The sequence below is a fragment of the Copadichromis virginalis genome, unplaced genomic scaffold (assembly GCF_057382275.1).
Source record: "Copadichromis virginalis isolate Kocher_CV1m ecotype Utaka unplaced genomic scaffold, C_Virginalis_male_GT1.1 unmapped_scaffold_1, whole genome shotgun sequence".
NCBI lineage: Eukaryota > Metazoa > Chordata > Actinopteri > Cichliformes > Cichlidae > Copadichromis > Copadichromis virginalis.
The window spans coordinates 3,595,400-3,606,212 of NW_028188589.1; the positions used below are offsets into that span (position 1 = coordinate 3,595,400).

The following is a 10,813-nucleotide window of genomic DNA, read 5'->3' on the forward strand; positions in this document are numbered from 1 at the left end:
CACATCCTGGCCACTCCCTGTTCGAACTGTTGCCCTAAGACAGACGGTACAGGGCAATCAGAGCAAGGACTAATAGACTCAAACACAGCTGTTATCCAACTGCAATAACACATCTGAATACTACAAAATGTCCACCATGCCACTCTTGTGTTAATCTATGCATGGTCTGAAGCATGACTGTGGGAATACTTAGTATGTTAAGTATTCTATCTATTTTATTTATTGAATTTTATTGTTTTGTTTATATTTTGATATTGCTAGGGATGATGCAATGATCGGGGACCATTCTTAATTTCGTTGGTCTCATGACAATGACAATAAAGTTTTTGATTTTGATTCTGATTCTGAAATCAACCCTCCTCAAGAGTTCAATAATTTAGGCAGTTATGTTTATACAAATACTAAATGTATGTTTAGTGTCTTCATACAGGTGTTTTTTCTTAACCTGGAAACCTGAGTACGGCAGCAGAAGACGGGCCAAGCTTTGGCTAAAAATTCACGGCTGGACACCAGAGTTGTCCCCACCCCTCCCGGAAAAAAAAAAAAAAAAAAAAAAAAAGAGGGAATGTAGTTTTAGGCAGGTTTTTCTCGCTGAACTGCTCTGGGTGCTGTGTCCCTGAATCTCACCAGTGTTAACCTCTGGCGGAAGACATGGAGAAAAGGAAAAGATGTTCCTGGTAAATGACCGAAACAAATAAAACCACACACAACCAGAGAAAGGTATGAGAAGTGTGAGGAATAGACACATGTGCGTGTTAGAGAAATGCCTCATTTGAGAAAAAGTTAAATTAACCCATACACTGCATTTCGTTGCCCTGTACCTGTGCATGTGCAATGACAATAAAGTGGAATTCTATTCCATTCTATATACAGACGTACCCATACATGCAATGAAGAAACAGCTTACATACATGTGCACGTACATGGAAGATTAAAGTAGCGACACTTAACATACACCTGTTTTTAAATGATATAGTTTATCCACTACTGACAAATAGACTCTCTGGGTTGCAGGACGACAACTTAACGTGAAAAGACAAAGACACTGGTCTGATGATTAAGTGAGGATACGACAAATTTAGTGGTTAAATTGGGATATGTTTTTGTTGATTGTTTGAGACAAATGACTACTGAATGGGAGAAAATTCCTTTTTAGGTTTCTAAACAGGATCTAAGAATTTTAACACGTACCTGTGTTGTCCTGTCAACTTGGGGGGTTATGAGTTGATTATGTGGTGAGAAAAAACAAAAAGGGGGGAAAGGAGACCTCGTTGTTTCTCGCCTCTCTGGATAACACAGCCAACACAACACAGCCAACACAACATCATTTTCCTGTTCGCCTGTTTTGTTTGTCTTTGTTTTTTCTGAAAGCCGAAGCTGACCTGGACTCCTACCCTCCCCTCTACCATCGTTGCCCTCTCCGCGACCATCTTTGACCCTTTGACCCCTGAAGGCCACAGCAGCTGGACTCACAACAACAACTTGAGGATGTCAATAGTGCTGCAAAAAAGCGATCTCATGCAGTAGAGACGGAGAGCACTAAACCTAAAGCCCGTTTCACTACACGGGGGAAATTCCCAGGCTGCGTCAGCTGACAGAGCTGTGACGAGACGCGCATTAAGCCCGGAGGAAAAGGGAGGGTGAGCAAAAGAATGCTGACCTCTGAGAAGAGCCGAACAGCAGAGCTTCAGAAGGCCGTGGAGCAAAGGAAAGACAACATAAATAGACTCTGATCTGACGTGGAAGGAAAAGACTCTGAGGTTTTTGCCCTCAGTAAGAGCTTAAGGCATCAGAGCAGAAACTGAGCATGGCTCCGGAGGAGCTGGCTGCTAATGGAACTCATCAGTCAGATGTGGAGTTTCACGTACAGGACTTGAAATCAGGCGGAAGCTTGCTGGAGCAGGAGGTCGTCAGTAAACCCTGAAAGAGCTACAGAAGCAAAAGGGTCAAGTTACAAGGAGAAGATGCAGGCAGCTGCAACAACGGATGAAAACAGACCCTAAGAGGAGGGGAGGACCCTAGGCCATGCTTCAGGCCGCTGGTTTACCTAAACTACAGAACAGGAAGGTGATGAACACAAACATACACCAACACACGAACACACACTTCTGCATGCGCCTACTTAGAATGAAGAGAAACACACACATGAACACTTATGCACTCGTTGAGGGAGTGAAAACTGATACATACCCATGCACTAAAATCAAAATGTTGATTTAATTTACTAAGAAGTGACACACAATGCTCCAGCTGCTGCAATGAAGAATGCTTTACTGACAAAGGCTCAATGCTGCACACAACAAAGTCAAATATAGAATATGCTATAATAATAAGCCCAGAGGGCATTTGTGTGGTCTGGGGAGCAGAGTCCAGAGCGGTTTGGTTATGAAAACGATGCCTGTGCGAGATATCTGGGGCTTAAGGCCTCGACTTAATTGTTTACTGTACACTAAAAAGAAAAGAAAACACTCTGAGCAGTGGTGCAGAGTGAAAACGAGGAATTAACAGTGTGAGTCTTATTTCAGAGCGCCACGTCATTGTGATGGAGATTTAATAAAGGAGGAACACACGGACAAAGAAGAAGAGAAGGGGGGACAGCCCTTGAGCACGATTGCCTGAGGCATTAAAGTTCTGTACTAAATTCTGGTTTCCAGTGTGAGAAAAGTCACGCAGTGCCAGTAGTAGAGCTAGGTTGAGTGATGATTCTAAATTACTGTAAGTAAATCATCGTACACCGTTCAAGTTTCATGATAACGGGGATCTAGACTGTGTTGAACCCTAGGCAATTTGAACAGGTAAAATTCGAGTGACCAAGTAGCAGTTGAATAAAAGTCATTGAATAAGTGTGGAAATAAACTGGCAGAATTAAGAGAATTAAAACATTTCAAGAGCTCAAATTACTTAATGGTTCAATGTTGTTTCACGAACGCAAAACATATAGGTTTAGGAATATGAAAAGGTTGAGGTGGTGTTGATTTGACTCTGTGTAGGTTTAGGTGGGTATTTTTATTGATGGGAAGAATATTCAGTGACAAGTCTCAAGACCCGGGCGTCTGCATTTTGTTTTTGTTATTTTTCATTTTATTTTGTTTTATATTTTGAACAGTGCACTGATTTTTGTTTGTGAATCTTTTCTTTAAGCAGATCTGCACATCGGAAATTACAAGCATTACACGTCGGCGAGAAAATTGTTGTAAGTGAGTTTCTCCGCATTGAAATGGGTTCTGGAGGAAACACTTGTGGGGACAATTAGAAACGAGAGTCCCTGTTTAAAAAAGGATTCAGCGAGGTAATCCAAATTCAAGTTCTTGTTTTCTTTTTGAGATGACGTCATTTTGCTGAGTGTGGAAACTAAATGCGACGACAGGTTTCACTATCAGCAAAGAATGGATGAATGGATGAAAGACTGGGAATAAAAACAAACGGACTGACTGGTAAAAGATGACAAGACTTGACCATGACTCAAGGTTAACCACCTCCACCTAGATAGGATAAAAGGGTGGATGAATTTATGTGTGTTTCTTTTTACAGGAGTAGAAGGATGACAAAATATTCGAGGATGAGTGAACCTGTAAATGCCATTTTTGTGTCTTGTGTTGCTTACAGAGGTAACTGCGCAGCGTTACCATTTACATTTTCTTCCCTACAGGGTTACAGTTTTAATGTTTTTCTATTACAGGATTTCTGGGCGGATGTGTGAAGAAACGGTGTTTATGGGTTAGGAGTTGGGGATGCTATTACACTGTATTCTGGTGAGAGTGTTGGGGGAGACACACCCTGTCTTGAAAACTGTGATTCTTTTACAGGAAATGTTTTTATAGCACCTATGGAATGAGGATGGCTGACTACGGTCAATGTGCTGCTAATGTTTGCTTTGCTTTGGTGAGAGGGGTGCAGTAGAAAACAGACAAGTGACATGAAAACAAGTAATAATAACAAATAACAAATTTGGGGACAGTTTGACCTAGAGCCCACTAACTGGCCATTAGGGGCTCTCTCTCTCTTGGAATAACATTGCCCAAAGGGTGAATAAAGCAAATTGTGGCAATAATAGTGATTTAATGATTGGAGAAATCCTGAACATGATACTTGTCTGTTGTGCTGAATCGTTTATTACTCTTATGATTTGCAGGTGGTTGTAAATAAGCTGTTTACTTTAACAGGTTTGCTTTCTAGCTGAATTGCAAAATACAACTAGAACGATTAATTGAGACTAATCGCAACTAACCGGAAACTGAGGAGGTTCTATATAAGGAAGAATTAAAACAGGTATAAAGTGCATTTGATCTTTAATTGCAGGTGGGACCATGAAGATTTTTTGGTACAGATTGCAGGTTGTTGCTCATTATTGAAGTGTGCTCATAAAGGTAAAAGCTATATAGGGGGTCTATCATTTGGTCTGTGTTTTAATAATTTAGGTATGGCAAAATTAAAGGTTTCTAGACAATTTAGGGAACGAGTGAGAAGCATAATTAGATGATCAGAAACTGAGTACTACACTCAAGTTAGAATTAAGAATGCCCAATTTGTTTGAGGTCTGTTGTTCATTTTTATACACACATTGCAAATGTGCTTATAAGGAGCTGGCACTTAGTCTGTGAAGGTCAAAAGCTTCATCCGACAACGGATCGGATTGATATATTGGAGCTATTGACTTCACGTGCAGAGTGTTAAGTGCATGCACGCTTACACACATAAGCATGGCATAGGATTGGAATAAACAAAGTCAACAACATTAGGTTAGGAGAGCCAGCGCAGGAGAGCTGTTGGCTTTCTGTCTCTTGCAGAGAAGGGAACAGACACCAGACGGGGACACGGAGATATGGGGACCCTTCACAGCAACTGGGGTCAAGTGTCATGGCCTTGGGGCTCCTTGATAAGATGGATCCCATAACCACAGCGATAACCAGGAAGGGGTTGGCGAAACCTAGGAACACCAGAGACCAACGTGGTTCGAGAGGCTTTTGGCAAAAAGGGGGACACGGCGGTGACAACGGACAACAAACACACAGATTTGTGTAGCGACTGAAGGGTGGTCTAACCCCGGAAGTCGAAGAAAGAAGAATCCGAGGGCGTTTCTTCACTCCAAGAGGAGGTGGTAAAGGGGCCTGAAGCGTGTCAGGCTGAAACTCGAGTCCGAAGCTAAAAGAACAGCTGGGTTGTGGGAAAATTGGAAAACAACGGAGGCGTTGGGATTGATAAGTGTCATAACGTGTTTGTTTGGTTTGGAAATACATCCTGGTGTGAGTTGGGCTGGCAAGCCAGCCCAAAGAGGAGGAATGTGACCAGGAGATATTTTATTTTGTATTCTTATGATCACAGTTATAATCAGAAGTATCAATCATTAATCATTTACCATTGTTGAACCAGTTGACAGAATAATCTTTGAACCATATCTATGTTAACATTAATCTACACAGATTATCAGTACTTTAATCAGTCTATTGTTGTTCGGTACTATTCATGTTATTTGCTTAAAGCTGTTTCACAGTTCTGTAATCACTCAGAAGCCTGTGGGTCTTGCTGGACCCTGCCTTGGTTCTATGTTCAGTTCTGCACGTACACAGGCCTTGAAAGTACATGCACGCTCTTATATAACACATGCATGTGTACACACACACTTAGTAAGAATAGGAGGGTTGTCTGAGGACAGTTTTCTGATAGATATACTTTCACAATAGACACGAATAGATATACACACCACACACTGGTTTTCTCTGAGTGCTGGGCTGAGTGGAAACATCTGGAGGCCTTATAAGGAGAACTTGTGGAGTGAGGGGAACTTCCTGAGATCTGAGAACTGACTGATACTTATCATGGGACTTGACGTCATCATTGTAATAAAAGCCTTGTGAGATGCTTGTTCGGGGGAGATCGGCTCTAAAAGGCTTGTGATGCTCATCTTCCCCATATGTACATATGTATAATAAAATCACTATTCTGACATCTACTGAGACCATGCAGTCGTTTGTCTCTTCCTCAAATTCGAACCCTGACACTTCTTATTGATAATTGGAGACCCATCTGTCTGCTCAATGATGACTATGAGATTAAGGCTTTAGTACTTGCTAACAGAATGAAAGAGTTCTTGGACACAATTATCGATGAGACACAATCAGGCTTTATGAGAAACAGACACCTTTCTAAGAACATGAGACTGGTTTTAGATCTACTTGATTACTCTGATTTGGTATCTGACTATAGCTTCATTCTCTTCCTGGATTTTTAAAAGGCTTTTGATACAATTGAACATCAATTTATTTTCCACTCTTTGGAAAAATTTGGCATTTTTCTGTAAAGCTATCAAAACCTTGTACACGAATGGCAATAGCTCAATTAAAATGATTAAGACTCCACCCCGAGATTTGACCTGTTATACAAGGAATCAGCACAGCTGATAAGGAGCTCATCATCAGCCAGCTAGCTGATGACACCACACTCTTCTTGAAGAATGCAAATCAAATCCGTCCAGCCCTTAGTGTTATTAGTGATTTCTCTGAGGCATGTTAATACTTTTAGCTATTTTATATCCATAAATCAATGGCGTGTCCAGCGGGGTGGCCAGTCTGGTTGGGGGGGTGGCCTGGGGGGGCACAGGCCACCCCCCCAACCAGACTGGCCACCCCAGGTGCCACCCCAAAGGTAAAACAATAAAATTCAATCAAATATCAAATGTCCGATTATGTTTTCACGGTGAAGCTCAGATATCCGAGTGTAAGTGAATGCAGCATCGGCTTCTGCGCTATGCGCATCACGTTAGCAAAGGTAGGCGAGCCAAGCACGAAGGACAACACTGCAGGAAACAATTTTTCGGTGAAAGAAAATGAGGACAGAATAAATGTCCCGGTAAGTAATATTAAGTTTGTTGAGTTTAGTAAACTTCGGTGAAATTAGAATCCCAAGGAAAAAATAACACTTAAAGAATTTTTGCAGCCGTCGAATATTTCAGACAGTATGCTACTGAGGGCAGCTAACATAAGAGTTATGAGTTATAAGATGCAGGTCGATGTGTAAAAATAACTCCGTTGTTTGGTGGTGGCTATGGCGGGGCTTCCACAGAGGCCAGCAGGTGGATGAGGGAAGGAGAGGCAGGAGGAGAGACTCGAGGCAGCCGCCAGTCCGAGTGTCAGGTGAACTGAACTTCAGGTAAGAAGTTATGACCTGCAGTCTATCTGGGTCAGATATAAACTAAGTTTAGGTGGAGTTTATTTTCGTTGTGCTGACTTTACCCTCAGTTGCAATAACTCGTACTGCGTTCTAGCCAGCTTGATGGAGTTTTTATACAGCTGGGTGGGTGCTATGATGTTATTGATAGTGAACTTTATTTTATTCATGCCAACGGCTCCTTAAAAAAATGGAATGGTCCCTCATTCAGAGAAAATATTACACGTTTCGTATTGAGCTGAGAAGAGGCGCAGTTTGTCCCGGACTTTAGCTAGAATGGAAAAAGACACAAAGCTGGAGTTATTCTGTCTTTACGCTGCACAGCTGCCTCTTCTTCTCCCATTCTCTCTCCTCTCTCTCCTGCTGCTACTTCAATCATGAAACTGATCAATGATCAGCTGATCGGCTTTTCTCTCTCATTTATTTATCGCCCACTTTGCTGGGTGATGTCGGTTTGTATATGTGGTGAGAGGGAAACATGCAGATGAAACCAGGAGATGTCCTTACTGAATCATCAGAGCTGAACAGGTGATGGAGAAACAGGTTTACCTTTTAGGTCACATGAATGAGTTGAAGGGAAGTTATGAACTGTTTCTGAGAGACAAACAACACCAGGATCCTTTTTTATGTAGCTGACAGCTGGTAACTGTGCAGGGGCGGGTCTAGCAAAGTGTTGCCAGGGGGCCAGGTAGGGCATTAACAGGGAGAGGGGGGCACAAAGAAATACTTTTCTTTCTTATTCTCATTTAAAATATCTAGCTTTTATTAAATAATTATCTAAATCTTACAACCAAAGTTTTTATCTGACGTAAAATGTATAGAAATCATACATATACCAACAAGACTGTACATCACTGTCACCACAGCGTTTGTTTTCATTCAAAGGCTTTATGGCTCTAATACCTGGTGGGCCGGTCTCTAGTCAAAATGCCCGATTTTCTGTACCGGTCCAGTCCTGCAGGTTAATACTGGCAGTGTCACCGTGCCAGCTGACTGTATTTCATCATCAGCCAGTGTTGTTCTTTATCAATATTACCAAAGTTTACCATAAGGCAGCATAGAAAGTATTTACTTGCTTTCAGGTTTCATTCAAATGTTAGTCTTTTCATTTGTTTCCCCACTTTTTCCCTGTTTCAAAATCAAACACCAGTTTGTGAGAAGATTATCTTCTTTTTTTAATAGGCAGATAAAGTTTTGCATTGGCATTGGCTAATTTGTCAATTGTTTGCTACAAATGTTCGTATTTTAATATTAAAAAATGTTTTTGCCCAAAACATATGTGCAGTATATGTCAGTAAAAATACTATGCAAATATTGCTGTCCTTGAATGCTGAGTAAACACTGACAAAGCACTGATTGTATCTCTTGTACTTTATCAACGCACTATCTAAAAACTTTGCACCGGAGTGGTTAAAATCTCATTCTAATAAGAGTTAAAAGCGCATTCGGTTATTAGGTTTATAGGATTATTGAATTATGGTTAATGGTTGGTAGAATTTTTTTTAAACATTATCTGCCAATTACATCTGCCACCCTTCTCCAAATCTGTGCCCCTACCTGGCCCCCCCAACAAAAATTTTCTAGACACGCCACTGCCATAAATGTAAGTTTATTAATAAAACACCATATTTCTGCCGTTTTATAAGGATATGAATTGTACATACAATCAATTTCAGACTCAACCAACAAAAAGCCTCTCAGAACAATATTTATATTGTAACAGTTGCTATTGTAATGCAGTGTATCACCACATGGCGGCGCCTCCTGTCTCACGACTGGTGTCACCCCCTTTTTGTTCTTCTTCGAACTCCTCCTGTAATGGATGCTCCCGTGTGTACGCGGACTAGTGTGCTCTTTAGTAATGTGTGGTAGAGGTAGCACTTTTATTTTTGATATTGTAAATAAATGAGTACTTTTTGGAAAGTCAGAAGCTGTTGCTCATTCGCTATCCACCTGCACACCTCCGCGGCTGGCTTCATCTCCACTGCACGTTACAACTGGCGCCCGAACTTTTTCCCCTTGGACTTCAGACGATTTTTGCATCCCGCCGAGGATTCTTCTCTTCTAGCACGTGAACTGTCTCGGAAATCCCCCCAGTTTTGCGGACACTCGGACGTTTTCTCCAGCCATGGCCGCAGCCTCAGCTCAGGTGGGACCCGACTAATTTCTGGATACCGTGGTGTGCCGCTGCTCCGCTTGGGAGAAAGAGAGAAGCTGACTCCGCGACGCGAATGGACTCCGTGGATTTGTTATTTGTTGTTGGTTTCGTCTTCTAAGGATTAATTCTTCTGTGGAGAGCCTGGACATGAACATTTCTGCTGGCTTTTCATTCCCCTTTCCCTCTGCTGAGACTGACTGTAGCACATGTAAGTGATAGCTTGGCCGACTACAACCGTTGGTGCTGGTCTTCGGCTCAGTATAACGAAACGACTTAAAACTAATCTTGCATTGAGCTCTAGTGTTGCAGACATGCTATTGTAATAACATGGTTCTGATCACTCCAGTCTAATTTCAGTTGTTGGGCGAAATTTTATTTGTGGTTTTTCTAAATTTAATCTTGAACGCATTTTTGCAGTTTTGTCTTTCTAGTCTGACCTAACTGACTCTTTTACTGCTATATCAATAACTGCGCTGTGCCCTGGAGCGGCTTAATTTTTTTGAAATCGCAATGGCACACTGCCCAGACGACTCTGACTCAGACATGGAACTTACCTCGTTACCTATGATAGGTTTGTAGCTTGAACCCATCCGCTGGAACGTTGGAGACAATATAATTACACTGCAAAGCAAGACACAAGTAGGCAAGCTTCTTCATGTTTCTCGTGCACGGGAGAAAACCGGACAAAGCGCCGTCCCTTCGCTTGACCCCAGTTGCTCTCGTCCGTTCTCCCGTACCACTGTTCTTTTATTGAGGTTACATGAATATGCATAAGTTCATTAACATATGACTTCTACATACAAACAAAGAGTACCGTGTGTGTGTGTGTGTGTGTGTGTGTGTGTGTGTGTGTGTGTGTGTGTGTGTGTGTGTGTGTGTGTGGGGTCAAGATGTGACCCTGTGAAGACTCTGGTGCTAGCTGGTGCCAGGACGTCTGGGTCCATCTAACAAAAGGCTCTTATACTTAAACAGATATACGTGTGCTTGCTATACCATAAATCAAAGATAAACTCTCCTAGGGAGTATGTGATTTATACCAAGGATACTGAATAGAGGAATGTATGCACCCCCCTCTACACAGAGTTAATACAGACCTCTTTTAGGATGAGATATCCTTTCAATCTACCAATGATTATATACTTCTAAGCATATATGAGTAAATGTTTCTAAGCATAAATGACAATCAACAATACAAAATCTAACATTCCCCCCTTATTGACGTTTATGCTTGAAAAGTCCCCAGTTACGAATACCTCATGTCTGACAGTTTCAATGCAAACATTGTTATATTCAGCATATGTCAAATCACCCTAAATTACTGAAAAAATACACAGTTTAACAAATGTATTAGCGGTTATCCCATTCCTCATTGAGCTCATCTCATGGCAAACTGCATCCTACAAACAAACAAAGAAATTGTTAATTTAATAGTGAAAATAAGAAAGTAACATTTTCAAAACCATCTCAGCTTGGTGGTGTTTTCTCCAGGTG

At 41.5% G+C, this 10,813-nt stretch overlaps 2 long non-coding RNA genes across 2 annotated transcripts; one reads left to right on the plus strand and one right to left on the minus strand.

Moving 5' to 3' along the window:
- Window positions 1-1,360: 1,360 nt before the first annotated feature.
- LOC146679572 (uncharacterized) lies at window positions 1,361-5,959 on the plus strand. The gene is made up of 2 exons (XR_014918538.1): window positions 1,361-4,132; window positions 4,300-5,959. It is a non-coding gene; the product is annotated as an uncharacterized LOC146679572 (long non-coding RNA).
- Window positions 5,960-9,296: 3,337 nt separating this feature from the next.
- Window positions 9,297-9,937, minus strand: LOC146679573 (uncharacterized). The gene is made up of 2 exons (XR_014918551.1): window positions 9,877-9,937; window positions 9,297-9,359 (listed from the first exon to the last, which is right to left on the minus strand). It is a non-coding gene; the product is annotated as an uncharacterized LOC146679573 (long non-coding RNA).
- Between the last annotated feature and the right edge of the window lie 876 nt (window positions 9,938-10,813).